Here is a 22,514-nt window from a genome sequence, read left to right as displayed (position 1 = left end):
TACTGCTTATTTTGACCTTTGCTGGCTCTGAAAAGCTCATTTTCAACGTTCAATTCAGAATGTGATAAAACCAGATACAGCTACTAAAATGCATCATTCTTTTTGTTTTAGACAACATTTCATGCACTGTTAAACATGTTAAAGCAAGTTGCAAGTGGAAATCTATGTCTATGACTGAGTTTGCATAACTGCTTATTTTGACCTCTGCTGGCTCTGAAAAGCTCATTTTCAACGTTCATTTCAGAATGTGATAAAACCACATCCAGCCACTAAAAAGCATTTTCTTTTTGTTTTAGACAACAATTCATGCACTGTTAAATATGTTTAAGAAAGTTGCAAGTGAAAATCTATGTCTATGACTGAGTTTGCATTACTGCTTATTTTGACCACTGCTGGCTCTGAAAAGCTCATTTTCAACGTTCAATTCAGAATGTGATAAAACCAGATCCAGCTACTAAAATGCATCATTCTTTTTGTTTTAGACAATATTTCATGCATTGTTAAACATATTAAAGCAAGTTGCAAGTGAAAATCTATGTCTCTGACTGAGTTTGCATTACTGCTTATTTTGACCTCTGCTGGCTGAGAACAGCTCATTTTCAACGTTCAATTCAGAATGTGATAAAACCAGATCCAGCCACAAAAATGCATCATTCTTTTTGTTTTAGACAACATTTCATGCACTGTTAAACATGTTAAAGCAAGTTGAAAGTGAAAATCTATGTCTATGACTGAGTTTGCATTACTGCTTATTTTGACCTCTGCTGGCTCTGAAAAGCTCATTTTCAACGTTCAATTCAGAATGTGATAAAACCAGATCCAGCCACTAAAAAGCATTTTTTTTTATTTTAGACAACATTTCATGCACTGTTAAATATGTTTAAGAAAGTTGCAAGTGAAAATCTATGTCTATGACTGAGTTTGCATTACTGCTTATTTTTACCTCTGCTGGCTCTGAAAAGCTCATTTTCAACGTTCAATTCAGAATGTGATAAAACCAGATCCAGCCACTAAAAAGCATTTTCTTTTTGTTATAGACAACATTTCATGCACTGTTAAACATGTTAAAGCAAGTTGCAAGTGAAAATCTATGTCTATGACTGAGTTTGCATTACTGCTTATTTTAACCTCTGCTGGCTCTGAAAAGCTCATTTTCAACGTTCAATTCAGAATGTGATAAAACCAGATCCAGCCACTAAAAAGCATTTTCTTTTTGTTTTAGACAACATTTCATGCACTGTTAAACATGTTAAAGCAAGTTGCAAGTGAAAATCTATGTCTCTGACTGAGTTTGCATTACTGCTTATTTTGACCTCTGCTGGCTCTGAAAAGCTCATTTTCAACGTTCAATTCAGAATGTGATAAAACCAGATCCAGCTACTAAAACGCATCATTCTTTTTGTTTTAGACAACATTTCATGCACTGTTAAACATATTAAAGCAAGTTGCAAGTGAAAATCTATGTCTCTGACTGAGTTTGCATTACTGCTTATTTTGACCTCTGCTGGCTCTGAAAAGCTCATTTTCAACGTTCAATTCAGAATGTGATAAAACCAGATCCAGCTACTAAAATGCATCAAACTTTTTGTTTTAGACAACATTTCATGCACTGTTAAACATGTTAAAGCAAGTTGCAAGTGAAAATCTATGTATATGACTGAGTTTGCATTACTGCTTATTTTGACCTCTGCTGGCTCTGAAAAGCTCATTTTCAACGTTCAATTCAGAATGTGATAAAACCAGATCCAGCCACTAAAAAGCATTTTCTTTTTGTTTTAGACAACATTTCATGCACTGTTAAACATGTTAAAGCAAGTTGCAAGTGAAAATCTATGTCTATGACTGAGTTTGCATTACTGCTTATTTTGACCTCTGCTGGCTCTGAAAAGCTCATTTTCAACGTTCAATTCAGAATGTGATAAAACCAGATCCAGCTACTAAAATGCATCATTCTTTTTGTTTTAGACAACATTTCATGCATTGTTAAACATGTTAAAGCAAGTTGCAAGTGAAAATCTATGTCTATGACTGAGTTTGCATTACTGCTTATTTTGACCTCTGCTGGCTCTGAAAAGCTCATTTTCAACGTTCAATTCAGAATGTGATAAAACCAGATCCAGCTACTAAAATGCATCAAACTTTTTGTTTTAGACAACATTTCATGCACTGTTAAACATGTTAAAGCAAGTTGCAAGTGAAAATCTATGTATATGACTGAGTTTGCTTTACTGCTTATTTTGACCTCTGCTGGCTCTGAAAAGCTCATTTTCAACGTTCAATTCAGAATGTGATAAAACCAGATCCAGCTACTAAAATGCATCAAACTTTTTGTTTTAGACAACATTTCATGCACTGTTAAACATGTTAAAGCAAATTGCAAGTGAAAATCTATGTCTATGACTGAGTTTGCATTACTGCTTATTTTGACCTCTGCTGGCTCTGAAAAGCTCATTTTCAACGTTCAATTCAGAATGTGATAAAACCAGATCCAGCCACTAAAAAAGCATTTTCTTTTTGTTTTAGACAACATTTCATGCACTGTTAAACATGTTAAAGCAAGTTGCAAGTGAAAATCTATGTCTATGACTGAGTTTGCATTACTGCTTATTTTGACCTCTGCTGGCTCTGAAAAGCTCATTTTCAACGTTCAATTCAGAATGTGATAAAACCAGATACAGCTACCAAAATGCATCATTCTTTTTGTTTTAGACAACATTTCATGCACTGTTAAACATGTTAAAGCAAGTTGCAAGTGGAAATCTATGTCTATGACTGAGTTTGCATAACTGCTTATTTTGACCTCTGCTGGCTCTGAAAAGCTCATTTTCAACGTTCAATTCAGAATGTGATAAAACCAGATCCAGCTACTAAAATGCATCATTCTTTTTGTTTTAGACAACATTTCATGCACTGTTAAACATGTTAAAGCAAGTTGCAAGTGAAAATCTATGTCTATGACTGAGTTTGCATTACTGCTTATTTTGACCTCTGCTGGCTCTGAAAAGCTCATTTTCAACGTTCAATTCAGAATGTGATAAAACCAGATCCAGCCACTAAAAAGCATTTTTTTTTGTTTTAGACAACAATTCATGCACTGTTAAATATGTTTAAGAAAGTTGCAAGTGAAAATCTATGTCTATGACTGAGTTTGCATTACTGCTTATTTTGACCACTGCTGGCTCTGAAAAGCTCATTTTCAACGTTCAATTCAGAATGTGATAAAACCAGATCCAGCTACTAAAATGCATCATTCTTTTTGTTTTAGACAATATTTCATGCATTGTTAAACATGTTAAAGCAAGTTGCAAGTGAAAATCTATGTCTATGACTGAGTTTGCATTACTGCTTATTTTGACCTCTGCTGGCTCTGAAAAGCTCATTTTCAACGTTCAATTCAGAATGTGATAAAACCAGATCCAGCTACTAAAATGCATCATTCTTTTTGTTTTAGACAACATTTCATGCACTGTTAAACATGTTAAAGCAAGTTGCAAGTGAAAATCTATGTCTATGACTGAGTTTGCATTACTGCTTATTTTGACCTCTGCTGGCTCTGAAAAGCTCATTTTCAACGTTCAATTCAGAATGTGATAAAACCAGATCCAGCCACTAAAAGGCATTTTCTTTTTGTTTTAGACAACAATTCATGCACTGTTAAATATGTTTAAGAAAGTTGCAAGTGAAAATCTATGACTGACTGAGTTTGCATTACTGCTTATTTTGACCTCTGCTGGCTCTGAAAAGCTCATTTTCAACGTTCAATTCAGAATGTGATAAAACCAGATCCAGCTACTAAAATGCATCAATCTTTTTGTTTTAGACAATATTTCATGCATTGTTAAACATGTTAAAGCAAGTTGCAAGTGAAAATCTATGTCTATGACTGAGTTTGCATTACTGCTTATTTTGACCTCTGCTGGCTCTGAAAAGCTCATTTTCAACGTTCAATTCAGAATGTGATAAAACCAGATCCAGCCACTAAAAAAGCATTTTCTTTTTGTTTTAGACAACATTTCATGCACTGTTAAACATGTTAAAGCAAGTTGCAAGTGAAAATCTATGTCTATGACTGAGTTTGCATTACTGCTTATTTTGACCTCTGCTGGCTCTGAAAAGCTCATTTTCAACGTTCAATTCAGAATGTGATAAAACCAGATCCAGCCACTAAAAAGCATTTTCTTTTTGTTTTAGACAACATTTCATGCACTGTTAAACATGTTAAAGCAAGTTGCAAGTGAAAATCTATGTCTATGACTGAGTTTGCATTACTGCTTATTTTGACCTCTGCTGGCTCTGAAAAGCTCATTTTCAACGTTCAATTCAGAATGTGATAAAACCAGATCCAGCCACTAAAAGGCATTTTCTTTTTGTTTTAGACAACAATTCATGCACTGTTAAATATGTTTAAGAAAGTTGCAAGTGAAAATCTATGTCTGACTGAGTTTGCATTACTGCTTATTTTGACCTCTGCTGGCTCTGAAAAGCTCATTTTCAACGTTCAATTCAGAATGTGATAAAACCAGATCCAGCTACTAAAATGCATCATTCTTTTTGTTTTAGACAATATTTCATGCATTGTTAAACATGTTAAAGCAAGTTGCAAGTGAAAATCTATGTCTATGACTGAGGTTGCATTACTGCTTATTTTGACCTCTGCTGGCTCTGAAAAGCTCATTTTCAACGTTCAATTCAGAATGTGATAAAACCAGATCCAGCTACTAAAATGCATCAAACTTTTTGTTTTAGACAACATTTCATGCACTGTTAAACATGTTAAAGCAAGTTGCAAGTGAAAATCTATGTATATGACTGAGTTTGCTTTACTGCTTATTTTGACCTCTGCTGGCTCTGAAAAGCTCATTTTCAACGTTCAATTCAGAATGTGATAAAACCAGATCCAGCTACTAAAATGCATCAAACTTTTTGTTTTAGACAACATTTCATGCACTGTTAAACATGTTAAAGCAAATTGCAAGTGAAAATCTATGTCTATGACTGAGTTTGCATTACTGCTTATTTTGACCTCTGCTGGCTCTGAAAAGCTCATTTTCAACGTTCAATTCAGAATGTGATAAAACCAGATCCAGCCACTAAAAAAGCATTTTCTTTTTGTTTTAGACAACATTTCATGCACTGTTAAACATGTTAAAGCAAGTTGCAAGTGAAAATCTATGTCTATGACTGAGTTTGCATTACTGCTTATTTTGACCTCTGCTGGCTCTGAAAAGCTCATTTTCAACGTTCAATTCAGAATGTGATAAAACCAGATACAGCTACTAAAATGCATCATTCTTTTTGTTTTAGACAACATTTCATGCACTGTTAAACATGTTAAAGCAAGTTGCAAGTGGAAATCTATGTCTATGACTGAGTTTGCATAACTGCTTATTTTCACCTCTGCTGGTTCTGAAAAGCTCATTTTCAACGTTCAATTCAGAATGTGATAAATCCAGATCCAGCTACTAAAATGCATCATTCTTTTTGTTTTAGACAACATTTCATGCACTGTTAAACATGTTAAAGCAAGTTGCAAATGAAAATCTATGTCTATGACTGAGTTTGCATTACTGCTTATTTTGACCTCTGCTGGCTCTGAAAAGCTCATTTTCAACGTTCAATTCAGAATGTGATAAAACCAGATCCAGCCACTAAAAAGCATTTTCTTTTTGTTTTAGACAACAATTCATGCACTGTTAAATATGTTTAAGAAAGTTGCAAGTGAAAATCTATGTCTATGACTGAGTTTGCATTACTGCTTATTTTGACCACTGCTGGCTCTGAAAAGCTCATTTTCAACGTGCAATTCAGAATGTGATAAAACCAGATCCAGCTACTAAAATGCATCATTCTTTTTGTTTTAAACAATATTTAATGCATTGTTAAACATGTTAAAGCAAGTTGCAAGTGAAAATCTATGTCTATGACTGAGTTTGCATTACTGCTTATTTTGACCTCTGCTGGCTCTGAAAAGCTCATTTTCAACGTTCAATTCAGAATGTGATAAAACCAGATCCAGCTACTAAAATGCATCAAACTTTTTGTTTTAGACAACATTTCATGCACTGTTAAACATGTTAAAGTAAGTTGCAAGTGAAAATCTATGTATATGACTGAGTTTGCATTACTGCTTATTTTGACCTCTGCTGGCTCTGAAAAGCTCATTTTCAACGTTCAATTCAGAATGTGATAAAACCAGATCCAGCCACTAAAAAGCATTTTCTTTTTGTTTTAGACAACATTTCATGCACTGTTAAACATGTTAAAGCAAGTTGCAAGTGAAAATCTATGTCTATGACTGAGTTTGCATTACTGCTTATTTTGACCTCTGCTGGCTCTGAAAAGCTCATTTTCAACGTTCAATTCAGAATGTGATAAAACCAGATCCAGCCACAAAAATGCATCATTCTTTTTGTTTTAGACAACATTTCATGCACTGTTAAACATGTTAAAGCAAGTTGCAAGTGAAAATCTATGTCTATGACTGAGTTTGCATTACTGCTTATTTTGACCACTGCTGGCTCTGAAAAGCTCATTTTCAACGTTCAATTCAGAATGTGATAAAACCAGATCCAGCTACTAAAATGCATCATTCTTTTTGTTTTAGACAATATTTCATGCATTGTTAAACATGTTAAAGCAAGTTGCAAGTGAAAATCTATGTCTATGACTGAGTTTGCATTACTGCTTATTTTGACCTCTGCTGGCTCTGAAAAGCTCATTTTCAACGTTCAATTCAGAATGTGATAAAACCAGATCCAGCTACTAAAATGCATCAAACTTTTTGTTTTAGACAACATTTCATGCACTGTTAAACATGTTAAAGCAAATTGCAAGTGAAAATCTTTGTCTATGACTGAGTTTGCATTACTGCTTATTTTGACCTCTGCTGGCTCTGAAAAGCTCATTTTCAACGTTCAATTCAGAATGTGATAAAACCAGATCCAGCTACTAAAATGCATCAAACTTTTTGTTTTAGACAACATTTCATGCACTGTTAAACATGTTAAAGTAAGTTGCAAGTGAAAATCTATGTATATGACTGAGTTTGCATTACTGCTTATTTTGACCTCTGCTGGCTCTGAAAAGCTCATTTTCAACGTTCAATTCAGAATGTGATAAAACCAGATCCAGCCACTAAAAAGCATTTTCTTTTTGTTTTAGACAACATTTCATGCACTGTTAAACATGTTAAAGCAAGTTGCAAGTGAAAATCTATGTCTATGACTGAGTTTGCATTACTGCTTATTTTGACCTCTGCTGGCTCTGAAAAGCTCATTTTCAACGTTCAATTCAGAATGTGATAAAACCAGATCCAGCCACAAAAATGCATCATTCTTTTTGTTTTAGACAACATTTCATGCACTGTTAAACATGTTAAAGCAAGTTGCAAGTGAAAATCTATGTCTATGACTGAGTTTGCATTACTGCTTATTTTGACCACTGCTGGCTCTGAAAAGCTCATTTTCAACGTTCAATTCAGAATGTGATAAAACCAGATCCAGCTACTAAAATGCATCATTCTTTTTGTTTTAGACAATATTTCATGCATTGTTAAACATGTTAAAGCAAGTTGCAAGTGAAAATCTATGTCTATGACTGAGTTTGCATTACTGCTTATTTTGACCTCTGCTGGCTCTGAAAAGCTCATTTTCAACGTTCAATTCAGAATGTGATAAAACCAGATCCAGCTACTAAAATGCATCAAACTTTTTGTTTTAGACAACATTTCATGCACTGTTAAACATGTTAAAGCAAATTGCAAGTGAAAATCTATGTCTATGACTGAGTTTGCATTACTGCTTATTTTGACCTCTGCTGGCTCTGAAAAGCTCATTTTCAACGTTCAATTCAGAATGTGATAAAACCAGATACAGCTACTAAAATGCATCATTCTTTTTGTTTTAGACAACATTTCATGCACTGTTAAACATGTTAAAGCAAGTTGCAAGTGGAAATCTATGTCTATGACTGAGTTTGCATAACTGCTTATTTTGACCTCTGCTGGCTCTGAAAAGCTCATTTTCAACGTTCAATTCAGAATGTGATAAAACCAGATCCAGCTACTAAAATGCATCAAACATTTTGTTTTAGACAACATTTCATGCACTGTTAAACATGTTAAAGCAAATTGCAAGTGAAAATCTATGTCTATGACTGAGTTTGCATTAATGCTTATTTTGACCTCTGCTGGCTCTGAAAAGCTCATTTTCAACGTTCAATTCAGAATGTGATAAAACCAGATCCAGCCACTAAAAAAGCATTTTCTTTTTGTTTTAGACAACATTTCATGCACTGTTAAACATGTTAAAGTAAGTTGCAAGTGAAAATCTATGTATATGACTGAGTTTGCATTACTGCTTATTTTGACCTCTGCTGGCTCTGAAAAGCTCATTTTCAACGTTCAATTCAGAATGTGATAAAACCAGATCCAGCCACTAAAAAGCATTTTCTTTTTGTTTTAGACAACATTTCATGCACTGTTAAACATGTTAAAGCAAGTTGCAAGTGAAAATCTATGTCTATGACTGAGTTTGCATTACTGCTTATTTTGACCTCTGCTGGCTCTGAAAAGCTCATTTTCAACGTTCAATTCAGAATGTGATAAAACCAGATCCAGCCACAAAAATGCATCATTCTTTTTGTTTTAGACAACATTTCATGCACTGTTAAACATGTTAAAGCAAGTTGCAAGTGAAAATCTATGTCTATGACTGAGTTTGCATTACTGCTTATTTTGACCACTGCTGGCTCTGAAAAGCTCATTTTCAACGTTCAATTCAGAATGTGATAAAACCAGATCCAGCTACTAAAATGCATCATTCTTTTTGTTTTAGACAATATTTCATGCATTGTTAAACATGTTAAAGCAAGTTGCAAGTGAAAATCTATGTCTATGACTGAGTTTGCATTACTGCTTATTTTGACCTCTGCTGGCTCTGAAAAGCTCATTTTCAACGTTCAATTCAGAATGTGATAAAACCAGATCCAGCTACTAAAATGCATCAAACTTTTTGTTTTAGACAACATTTCATGCACTGTTAAACATGTTAAAGCAAATTGCAAGTGAAAATCTATGTCTATGACTGAGTTTGCATTACTGCTTATTTTGACCTCTGCTGGCTCTGAAAAGCTCATTTTCAACGTTCAATTCAGAATGTGATAAAACCAGATACAGCTACTAAAATGCATCATTCTTTTTGTTTTAGACAACATTTCATGCACTGTTAAACATGTTAAAGCAAGTTGCAAGTGGAAATCTATGTCTATGACTGAGTTTGCATAACTGCTTATTTTGACCTCTGCTGGCTCTGAAAAGCTCATTTTCAACGTTCAATTCAGAATGTGATAAAACCAGATCCAGCTACTAAAATGCATCAAACTTTTTGTTTTAGACAACATTTCATGCACTGTTAAACATGTTAAAGCAAGTTGCAAGTGAAAATCTATGTATATGACTGAGTTTGCTTTACTGCTTATTTTGACCTCTGCTGGCTCTGAAAAGCTCATTTTCAACGTTCAATTCAGAATGTGATAAAACCAGATCCAGCTACTAAAATGCATCAAACTTTTTGTTTTAGACAACATTTCATGCACTGTTAAACATGTTAAAGCAAATTGCAAGTGAAAATCTATGTCTATGACTGAGTTTGCATTACTGCTTATTTTGACCTCTGCTGGCTCTGAAAAGCTCATTTTCAACGTTCAATTCAGAATGTGATAAAACCAGATCCAGCCACTAAAAAAGCATTTTCTTTTTGTTTTAGACAACATTTCATGCACTGTTAAACATGTTAAAGCAAGTTGCAAGTGAAAATCTATGTCTATGACTGAGTTTGCATTACTGCTTATTTTGACCTCTGCTGGCTCTGAAAAGCTCATTTTCAACGTTCAATTCAGAATGTGATAAAACCAGATACAGCTACTAAAATGCATCATTCTTTTTGTTTTAGACAACATTTCATGCACTGTTAAACATGTTAAAGCAAATTGCAAGTGAAAATCTATGTCTATGACTGAGTTTGCATTAATGCTTATTTTGACCTCTGCTGGCTCTGAAAAGCTCATTTTCAACGTTCAATTCAGAATGTGATAAAACCAGATCCAGCCACTAAAAAAGCATTTTCTTTTTGTTTTAGACAACATTTCATGCACTGTTAAACATGTTAAAGCAAGTTGCAAGTGAAAATCTATGTCTATGACTGAGTTTGCTTTACTGCTTATTTTGACCTCTGCTGGCTCTGAAAAGCTCATTTTCAACGTTCAATTCAGAATGTGATAAAACCAGATACAGCTACTAAAATGCATCATTCTTTTTGTTTTAGACAACATTTCATGCACTGTTAAACATGTTAAAGCAAGTTGCAAGTGGAAATCTATGTCTATGACTGAGATTGCATAACTGCTTATTTTGACCTCTGCTGGCTCTGAAAAGCTCATTTTCAACGTTCAATTCAGAATGTGATAAAACCAGATCCAGCTACTAAAATGCATCATTCTTTTTGTTTTAGACAACATTTCATGCACTGTTAAACATGTTAAAGCAAGTTGCAAATGAAAATCTATGTCTATGACTGAGTTTGCATTACTGCTTATTTTGACCTCTGCTGGCTCTGAAAAGCTCATTTTCAACGTTCAATTCAGAATGTGATAAAACCAGATCCAGCCACTAAAAAGCATTTTCTTTTTGTTTTAGACAACAATTCATGCACTGTTAAATATGTTTAAGAAAGTTGCAAGTGAAAATCTATGTCTATGACTGAGTTTGCATTACTGCTTATTTTGACCTCTGCTGGCTCTGAAAAGCTCATTTTCAACGTTCAATTCAGAATGTGATAAAACCAGATCCAGCCACTAAAAAAGCATTTTCTTTTTGTTTTAGACAACATTTCATGCACTGTTAAACATGTTAAAGCAAGTTGCAAGTGAAAATCTATGTCTATGACTGAGTTTGCATTACTGCTTATTTTGACCTCTGCTGGCTCTGAAAAGCTCATTTTCAACGTTCAATTCAGAATGTGATAAAACCAGATACAGCTACTAAAATGCATCATTCTTTTTGTTTTAGACAACATTTCATGCACTGTTAAACATGTTAAAGCAAATTGCAAGTGAAAATCTATGTCTATGACTGAGTTTGCATTAATGCTTATTTTGACCTCTGCTGGCTCTGAAAAGCTCATTTTCAACGTTCAATTCAGAATGTGATAAAACCAGATACAGCTACTAAAATGCATCATTCTTTTTGTTTTAGACAACATTTCATGCACTGTTAAACATGTTAAAGCAAGTTGCAAGTGGAAATCTATGTCTATGACTGAGTTTGCATAACTGCTTATTTTGACCTCTGCTGGCTCTGAAAAGCTCATTTTCAACGTTCAATTCAGAATGTGATAAAACCAGATCCAGCTACTAAAATGCATCATTCTTTTTGTTTTAGACAACATTTCATGCACTGTTAAACATGTTAAAGCAAGTTGCAAATGAAAATCTATGTCTATGACTGAGTTTGCATTACTGCTTATTTTGACCTCTGCTGGCTCTGAAAAGCTCATTTTCAACGTTCAATTCAGAATGTGATAAAACCAGATCCAGCCACTAAAAAGCATTTTCTTTTTGTTTTAGACAACAATTCATGCACTGTTAAATATGTTTAAGAAAGTTGCAAGTGAAAATCTATGTCTATGACTGAGTTTGCATTACTGCTTATTTTGACCTCTGCTGGCTCTGAAAAGCTCATTTTCAACGTTCAATTCAGAATGTGATAAAACCAGTTACAGCTACTAAAATGCATCATTCTTTTTGTTTTAGACAACATTTCATGCACTGTTAAACATGTTAAAGCAAGTTGCAAGTGGAAATCTATGTCTATGACTGAGTTTGCATAACTGCTTATTTTGACCTCTGCTGGCTCTGAAAAGCTCATTTTCAACGTTCAATTCAGAATGTGATAAAACCAGATCCAGCTACTAAAATGCATCATTCTTTTTGTTTTAGACAACATTTCATGCACTGTTAAACATGTTAAAGCAAGTTGCAAATGAAAATCTATGTCTATGACTGAGTTTGCATTACTGCTTATTTTGACCTCTGCTGGCTCTGAAAAGCTCATTTTCAACGTTCAATTCAGAATGTGATAAAACCAGATCCAGCCACTAAAAAGCATTTTCTTTTTGTTTTAGACAACAATTCATGCACTGTTAAATATGTTTAAGAAAGTTGCAAGTGAAAATCTATGTCTATGACTGAGTTTGCATTACTGCTTATTTTTACCACTGCTGGCTCTGAAAAGCTCATTTTCAACGTGCAATTCAGAATGTGATAAAACCAGATCCAGCTACTAAAATGCATCATTCTTTTTGTTTTAGACAATATTTAATGCATTGTTAAACATGTTAAAGCAAGTTGCAAGTGAAAATCTATGTCTATGACTGAGTTTGCATTACTGCTTATTTTGACCTCTGCTGGCTCTGAAAAGCTCATTTTCAACGTTCAATTCAGAATGTGATAAAACCAGATCCAGCTACTAAAATGCATCAAACTTTTTGTTTTAGACAACATTTCATGCACTGTTAAACATGTTAAAGCAAGTTGCAAGTGAAAATCTATGTATATGACTGAGTTTGCATTACTGCTTATTTTGACCTCTGCTGGCTCTGAAAAGCTCATTTTCAACGTTCAATTCAGAATGTGATAAAACCAGATCCAGCTACTAAAATGCATCAAACTTTTTGTTTTAGACAACATTTCATGCACTGTTAAACATGTTAAAGCAAGTTGCAAGTGAAAATCTATGTATATGACTGAGTTTGCTTTACTGCTTATTTTGACCTCTGCTGGCTCTGAAAAGCTCATTTTCAACGTTCAATTCAGAATGTGATAAAACCAGATCCAGCTACTAAAATGCATCAAACTTTTTGTTTTAGACAACATTTCATGCACTGTTAAACATGTTAAAGCAAATTGCAAGTGAAAATCTATGTCTATGACTGAGTTTGCATTACTGCTTATTTTGACCTCTGCTGGCTCTGAAAAGCTCATTTTCAACGTTCAATTCAGAATGTGATAAAACCAGATCCAGCCACTAAAAAAGCATTTTCTTTTTGTTTTAGACAACATTTCATGCACTGTTAAACATGTTAAAGCAAGTTGCAAGTGAAAATCTATATGACTGAGTTTGCATTACTGCTTATTTTGACCCAAGTGTGCCGCAAGCCTACGTTTGAGTGAAGGTTTCGGCCGTTAGATCGCCCCCTGGGGGCTGGCTGCAGTACAAGTCATAAAGCCCGCCTCCTCCGTGTTAATGAAGGAGACTTGAGCCCAAATAAAAAAAAATATTACACTTGCAATAAAATGTCCCGAAAGATAGTTCTGGTCGATTAAGGCACTTGTTATTGTGCTGAAATAGGTGCAGATCTTCATTTTTGTAAACAGTTTGTTTTTAGCAGTAATTTAATGCTGGGCGTGTCATCGTGATTGAGAAACTGTCAATCACAGCTGTCAAAGCGCAGCGTCTGAGCTTCGGCAGGAGACTGAAGTAGACTGAAATGTTATTATTCGATTTCTGTGTTATTTTACCATGACAAAATGAGTTCAGCAGTAAACTACAGTTTCTGACATACATGATCCTGGTGGAACACTGTTTATTCGCTAAGTTCAGGGCTTTTTTCGGGCTTTATTAGTTTGCTGATACACGCCTAGCCACCCAGATAGCAAAACACAGTTCCGGCTAGATTCTCGCCTGCCGGAGACTTATCTCTTAGAGCTCAGACTGACTAATGTTACCTCTGCTGGACCTACTCCGGATGCCTGGACTCACTGCCCGATTCCAGTCCGAGTCAATCGAGCCAGATGCGGCGGCCGAGCGAGCAGGCGCTGCCGCATGCGAGCCGGAATCAGCCCGCGACGCCGCGAGTAAGTTTTGCGCTGCGGCCTGGAGCTGGCGCGATTGAATATATAAAACCCTCATATTTGTTAACGTTATTACATCCATTTGTGTTGATATGACAGCAAACGCATGCTGAGAAGTTCGGGGGGCGTAGTTGATTTTACATAAAGCGTTTGATTGGAAGCTCGACTCTGCTCATTTTCGCGGCTCCTCCTCTGGCTCTATCAGACAATCCTTCTGCGCATGTCTGGCTCCAATTTCAGCAGTCTTTTGCGACAGTTTGTGCCCGTCAAGCAGGCGTTTTGCCCTCAAGGCGTTCAATGGGGAAAAGGGCTGTCGCGTCGTCCATATTTTTTACAGTCATTGATTTTGACCTCTGCTGGCTCTGAAAAGCTCATTTTCAACGTTCAATTCAGAATGTGATAAAACCAGATACAGCTACTAAAATGCATCATTCTTTTTGTTTTAGACAACATTTCATGCACTGTTAAACATGTTAAAGCAAGTTGCAAGTGGAAATCTATGTCTATGACTGAGTTTGCATAACTGCTTATTTTGACCTCTGCTGGCTCTGAAAAGCTCATTTTCAACGTTCAATTCAGAATGTGATAAAACCAGATACAGCTACTAAAATGCATCATTCTTTTTGTTTTAGACAACATTTCATGCACTGTTAAACATGTTAAAGCAAGTTGCAAGTGGAAATCTATGTCTATGACTGAGTTTGCATAACTGCTTATTTTGACCTCTGCTGGCTCTGAAAAGCTCATTTTCAACGTTCAATTCAGAATGTGATAAAACCAGATCCAGCTACTAAAATGCATCATTCTTTTTGTTTTAGACAACATTTCATGCACTGTTAAACTTGTTAAAGCAAGTTGCAAATGAAAATCTATGTCTATGACTGAGTTTGCATTACTGCTTATTTTGACCTCTGCTGGCTCTGAAAAGCTCATTTTCAACGTTCAATTCAGAATGTAATAAAACCAGATCCAGCCACTAAAAAGCATTTTCTTTTTGTTTTAGACAACAATTCATGCACTGTTAAATATGTTTAAGAAAGTTGCAAGTGAAAATCTATGTCTATGACTGAGTTTGCATTACTGCTTATTTTGACCTCTGCTGGCTCTGAAAAGCTCATTTTCAACGTTCAATTCAGAATGTGATAAAACCAGTTACAGCTACTAAAATGCATCATTCTTTTTGTTTTAGACAACATTTCATGCACTGTTAAACATGTTAAAGCAAGTTGCAAGTGGAAATCTATGTCTATGACTGAGTTTGCATAACTGCTTATTTTGACCTCTGCTGGCTCTGAAAAGCTCATTTTCAACGTTCAATTCAGAATGTGATAAAACCAGATCCAGCTACTAAAATGCATCATTCTTTTTGTTTTAGACAACATTTCATGCACTGTTAAACATGTTAAAGCAAGTTGCAAATGAAAATCTATGTCTATGACTGAGTTTGCATTACTGCTTATTTTGACCTCTGCTGGCTCTGAAAAGCTCATTTTCAACGTTCAATTCAGAATGTGATAAAACCAGATCCAGCCACTAAAAAGCATTTTCTTTTTGTTTTAGACAACAATTCATGCACTGTTAAATATGTTTAAGAAAGTTGCAAGTGAAAATCTATGTAAATGACTGAGTTTGCATTACTGCTTATTTTGACCACTGCTGGCTCTGAAAAGCTCATTTTCAACGTGCAATTCAGAATGTGATAAAACCAGATCCAGCTACTAAAATGCATCATTCTTTTTGTTTTAGACAATATTTAATGCATTGTTAAACATGTTAAAGCAAGTTGCAAGTGAAAATCTATGTCTATGACTGAGTTTGCATTACTGCTTATTTTGACCTCTGCTGGCTCTGAAAAGCTCATTTTCAACGTTCAATTCAGAATGTGATAAAACCAGATCCAGCTACTAAAATGCATCAAACTTTTTGTTTTAGACAACATTTCATGCACTGTTAAACATGTTAAAGCAAGTTGCAAGTGAAAATCTATGTATATGACTGAGTTTGCATTACTGCTTATTTTGACCTCTGCTGGCTCTGAAAAGCTCATTTTCAACGTTCAATTCAGAATGTGATAAAACCAGATCCAGCTACTAAAATGCATCAAACTTTTTGTTTTAGACAACATTTCATGCACTGTTAAACATGTTAAAGCAAATTGCAAGTGAAAATCTATGTCTATGACTGAGTTTGCATTACTGCTTATTTTGACCTCTGCTGGCTCTGAAAAGCTCATTTTCAACGTTCAATTCAGAATGTGATAAAACCAGATACTGCTACTAAAATGCATCATTCTTTTTGTTTTAGACAACATTTCATGCACTGTTAAACATGTTAAAGCAAGTTGCAAGTGGAAATCTATGTCTATGACTGAGTTTGCATAACTGCTTATTTTGACCTCTGCTGGCTCTGAAAAGCTCATTTTCAACGTTCAATTCAGAATGTGATAAAACCAGATCCAGCTACTAAAATGCATCAAACTTTTTGTTTTAGACAACATTTCATGCACTGTTAAACATGTTAAAGCAAGTTGCAAGTGAAAATCTATGTATATGACTGAGTTTGCTTTACTGCTTATTTTGACCTCTGCTGGCTCTGAAAAGCTCATTTTCAACGTTCAATTCAGAATGTGATAAAACCAGATCCAGCTACTAAAATGCATCAAACTTTTTGTTTTAGACAACATTTCATGCACTGTTAAACATGTTAAAGCAAATTGCAAGTGAAAATCTATGTCTATGACTGAGTTTGCATTACTGCTTATTTTGACCTCTGCTGGCTCTGAAAAGCTCATTTTCAACGTTCAATTCAGAATGTGATAAAACCAGATCCAGCCACTAAAAAAGCATTTTCTTTTTGTTTTAGACAACATTTCATGCACTGTTAAACATGTTAAAGCAAGTTGCAAGTGAAAATCTATGTCTATGACTGAGTTTGCATTACTGCTTATTTTGACCTCTGCTGGCTCTGAAAAGCTCATTTTCAACGTTCAATTCAGAATGTGATAAAACCAGATACAGCTACTAAAATGCATCATTCTTTTTGTTTTAGACAACATTTCATGCATTGTTAAACATGTTAAAGCAAGTTGCAAGTGGAAATCTATGTCTATGACTGAGTTTGCATAACTGCTTATTTTGACCTCTGCTGGCTCTGAAAAGCTCATTTTCAACGTTCAATTCAGAATGTGATAAAACCAGATCCAGCTACTAAAATGCATCATTCTTTTTGTTTTAGACAACATTTCATGCACTGTTAAACATGTTAAAGCAAGTTGCAAATGAAAATCTATGTCTATGACTGAGTTTGCATTACTGCTTATTTTGACCTCTGCTGGCTCTGAAAAGCTCATTTTCAACGTTCAATTCAGAATGTGATAAAACCAGATCCAGCCACTAAAAAGCATTTTCTTTTTGTTTTAGACAACAATTCATGCACTGTTAAATATGTTTAAGAAAGTTGCAAGTGAAAATCTATGTCTATGACTGAGTTTGCATTACTGCTTATTTTGACCACTGCTGGCTCTGAAAAGCTCATTTTCAACGTGCAATTCAGAATGTGATAAAACCAGATCCAGCTACTAAAATGCATCATTCTTTTTGTTTTAGACAATATTTAATGCATTGTTAAACATGTTAAAGCAAGTTGCAAGTGAAAATCTATGTCTATGACTGAGTTTGCATTACTGCTTATTTTGACCTCTGCTGGCTCTGAAAAGCTCATTTTCAACGTTCAATTCAGAATGTGATAAAACCAGATCCAGCTACTAAAATGCATCAAACTTTTTGTTTTAGACAACATTTCATGCACTGTTAAACATGTTAAAGCAAGTTGCAAGTGAAAATCTATGTATATGACTGAGTTTGCATTACTGCTTATTTTGACCTCTGCTGGCTCTGAAAAGCTCATTTTCAACGTTCAATTCAGAATGTGATAAAACCAGATCCAGCCACTAAAAAGCATTTTCTTTTTGTTTTAGACAACATTTCATGCACTGTTAAACATGTTAAAGCAAGTTGCAAGTGAAAATCTATGTCTATGACTGAGTTTGCATTACTGCTTATTTTGACCTCTGCTGGCTCTGAAAAGCTCATTTTCAACGTTCAATTCAGAATGTGATAAAACCAGATCCAGCCACAAAAATGCATCATTCTTTTTGTTTTAGACAACATTTCATGCACTGTTAAACATGTTAAAGCAAGTTGCAAGTGAAAATCTATGTCTATGACTGAGTTTGCATTACTGCTTATTTTGACCACTGCTGGCTCTGAAAAGCTCATTTTCAACGTTCAATTCAGAATGTGATAAAACCAGATCCAGCTACTAAAATGCATCATTCTTTTTGTTTTAGACAATATTTCATGCATTGTTAAACATGTTAAAGCAAGTTGCAAGTGAAAATCTATGTCTATGACTGAGTTTGCATAACTGCTTATTTTGACCTCTGCTGGCTCTGAAAAGCTCATTTTCAACGTTCAATTCAGAATGTGATAAAAACCAGATCCAGCTACTAAAATGAATCAAACTTTTTGTTTTAGACAACATTTCATGCACTGTTAAACATGTTAAAGCAAGTTGCAAGTGAAAATCTATGTATATGACTGAGTTTGCTTTACTGCTTATTTTGACCTCTGCTGGCTCTGAAAAGCTCATTTTCAACGTTCAATTCAGAATGTGATAAAACCAGATCCAGCCACTAAAAAAGCATTTTCTTTTTGTTTTAGACAACATTTCATGCACTGTTAAACATGTTAAAGCAAGTTGCAAGTGAAAATCTATGTCTATGACTGAGTTTGCATTACTGCTTATTTTGACCTCTGCTGGCTCTGAAAAGCTCATTTTCAACGTTCAATTCAGAATGTGATAAAACCAGATACAGCTACTAAAATGCATCATTCTTTTTGTTTTAGACAACATTTCATGCACTGTTAAACATGTTAAAGCAAGTTGCAAGTGGAAATCTATGTCTATGACTGAGTTTGCATAACTGCTTATTTTGACCTCTGCTGGCTCTGAAAAGCTCATTTTCAACGTTCAATTCAGAATGTGATAAAACCAGATACAGCTACTAAAATGCATCATTCTTTTTGTTTTAGACAACATTTCATGCACTGTTAAACATGTTAAAGCAAGTTGCAAGTGGAAATCTATGTCTATGACTGAGTTTGCATAACTGCTTATTTTGACCTCTGCTGGCTCTGAAAAGCTCATTTTCAACGTTCAATTCAGAATGTGATAAAACCAGATCCAGCTACTAAAATGCATCATTCTTTTTGTTTTAGACAACATTTCATGCACTGTTAAACATGTTAAAGCAAGTTGCAAATGAAAATCTATGTCTATGACTGAGTTTGCATTACTGCTTATTTTGACCTCTGCTGGCTCTGAAAAGCTCATTTTCAACGTTCAATTCAGAATGTAATAAAACCAGATCCAGCCACTAAAAAGCATTTTCTTTTTGTTTTAGACAACAATTCATGCACTGTTAAACATGTTTAAGAAAGTTGCAAGTGAAAATCTATGTCTATGACTGAGTTTGCATTACTGCTTATTTTGACCTCTGCTGGCTCTGAAAAGCTCATTTTCAACGTTCAATTCAGAATGTGATAAAACCAGTTACAGCTACTAAAATGCATCATTCTTTTTGTTTTAGACAACATTTCATGCACTGTTAAACATGTTAAAGCAAGTTGCAAGTGGAAATCTATGTCTATGACTGAGTTTGCATAACTGCTTATTTTGACCTCTGCTGGCTCTGAAAAGCTCATTTTCAACGTTCAATTCAGAATGTGATAAAACCAGATCCAGCTACTAAAATGCATCATTCTTTTTGTTTTAGACAACATTTCATGCACTGTTAAACATGTTAAAGCAAGTTGCAAATGAAAATCTATGTCTATGACTGAGTTTGCATTACTGCTTATTTTGACCTCTGCTGGCTCTGAAAAGCTCATTTTCAACGTTCAATTCAGAATGTGATAAAACCAGATCCAGCCACTAAAAAGCATTTTCTTTTTGTTTTAGACAACAATTCATGCACTGTTAAATATGTTTAAGAAAGTTGCAAGTGAAAATCTATGTCTATGACTGAGTTTGCATTACTGCTTATTTTGACCACTGCTGGCTCTGAAAAGCTCATTTTCAACGTGCAATTCAGAATGTGATAAAACCAGATCCAGCTACTAAAATGCATCATTCTTTTTGTTTTAGACAATATTTAATGCATTGTTAAACATGTTAAAGCAAGTTGCAAGTGAAAATCTATGTCTATGACTGAGTTTGCATTACTGCTTATTTTGACCTCTGCTGGCTCTGAAAAGCTCATTTTCAACGTTCAATTCAGAATGTGATAAAACCAGATCCAGCTACTAAAATGCATCAAACTTTTTGTTTTAGACAACATTTCATGCACTGTTAAACATGTTAAAGCAAGTTGCAAGTGAAAATCTATGTATATGACTGAGTTTGCATTACTGCTTATTTTGACCTCTGCTGGCTCTGAAAAGCTCATTTTCAACGTTCAATTCAGAATGTGATAAAACCAGATCCAGCTACTAAAATGCATCAAACTTTTTGTTTTAGACAACATTTCATGCACTGTTAAACATGTTAAAGCAAATTGCAAGTGAAAATCTATGTCTATGACTGAGTTTGCATTACTGCTTATTTTGACCTCTGCTGGCTCTGAAAAGCTCATTTTCAACGTTCAATTCAGAATGTGATAAAACCAGATACAGCTACTAAAATGCATCATTCTTTTTGTTTTAGACAACATTTCATGCACTGTTAAACATGTTAAAGCAAGTTGCAAGTGGAAATCTATGTCTATGACTGAGTTTGCATAACTGCTTATTTTGACCTCTGCTGGCTCTGAAAAGCTCATTTTCAACGTTCAATTCAGAATGTGATAAAACCAGATCCAGCTACTAAAATGCATCAAACTTTTTGTTTTAGACAACATTTCATGCACTGTTAAACATGTTAAAGCAAGTTGCAAGTGAAAATCTATGTATATGACTGAGTTTGCTATACTGCTTATTTTGACCTCTGCTGGCTCTGAAAAGCTCATTTTCAACGTTCAATTCAGAATGTGATAAAACCAGATCCAGCTACTAAAATGCATCAAACTTTTTGTTTTAGACAACATTTCATGCACTGTTAAACATGTTAAAGCAAATTGCAAGTGAAAATCTATGTCTATGACTGAGTTTGCATAACTGCTTATTTTGACCTCTGCTGGCTCTGAAAAGCTCATTTTCAACGTTCAATTCAGAATGTGATAAAACCAGATCCAGCTACTAAAATGCATCAAACTTTTTGTTTTAGACAACATTTCATGCACTGTTAAACATGTTAAAGCAAGTTGCAAGTGAAAATCTATGTATATGACTGAGTTTGCTTTACTGCTTATTTTGACCTCTGCTGGCTCTGAAAAGCTCATTTTCAACGTTCAATTCAGAATGTGATAAAACCAGATCCAGCTACTAAAATGCATCAAACTTTTTGTTTTAGACAACATTTCATGCACTGTTAAACATGTTAAAGCATATTGCAAGTGGAAATCTATGTCTATGACTGAGTTTGCATTACTGCTTATTTTGACCTCTGCTGGCTCTGAAAAGCTCATTTTCAACGTTCAATTCAGAATGTGATAAAACCAGATCCAGCCACTAAAAAAGCATTTTCTTTTTGTTTTAGACAACATTTCATGCACTGTTAAACATGTTAAAGCAAGTTGCAAGTGAAAATCTATGTCTATGACTGAGTTTGCATTACTGCTTATTTTGACCTCTGCTGGCTCTGAAAAGCTCATTTTCAACGTTCAATTCAGAATGTGATAAAACCAGATACAGCTACTAAAATGCATCATTCTTTTTGTTTTAGACAACATTTCATGCACTGTTAAACATGTTAAAGCAAGTTGCAAGTGGAAATCTATGTCTATGACTGAGTTTGCATAACTGCTTATTTTGACCTCTGCTGGCTCTGAAAAGCTCATTTTCAACGTTCAATTCAGAATGTGATAAAACCAGATCCAGCTACTAAAATGCATCATTCTTTTTGTTTTAGACAACATTTCATGCACTGTTAAACATGTTAAAGCAAGTTGCAAGTGGAAATCTATGTCTATGACTGAGTTTGCATTACTGCTTATTTTGACCTCTGCTGGCTCTGAAAAGCTCATTTTCAACGTTCAATTCAGAATGTAATAAAACCAGATCCAGCCACTAAAAAGCATTTTCTTTTTGTTTTAGACAACAATTCATGCACTGTTAAATATGTTTAAGAAAGTTGCAAGTGAAAATCTATGTCTATGACTGAGTTTGCATTACTGCTTATTTTGACCTCTGCTGGCTCTGAAAAGCTCATTTTCAACGTTCAATTCAGAATGTGATAAAACCAGTTACAGCTACTAAAATGCATCATTCTTTTTGTTTTAGACAACATTTCATGCACTGTTAAACATGTTAAAGCAAGTTGCAAGTGGAAATCTATGTCTATGACTGAGTTTGCATAACTGCTTATTTTGACCTCTGCTGGCTCTGAAAAGCTCATTTTCAACGTTCAATTCAGAATGTGATAAAACCAGATCCAGCTACTAAAAAGCA

This window comes from Danio rerio, chromosome 23, assembly GCF_052040795.2.
Source record: "Danio rerio strain M-AB ecotype USA chromosome 23, GRCz13ab, whole genome shotgun sequence".
Lineage (NCBI taxonomy): Eukaryota > Metazoa > Chordata > Actinopteri > Cypriniformes > Danionidae > Danio > Danio rerio.
This window is presented reverse-complemented; position numbering follows the sequence as displayed.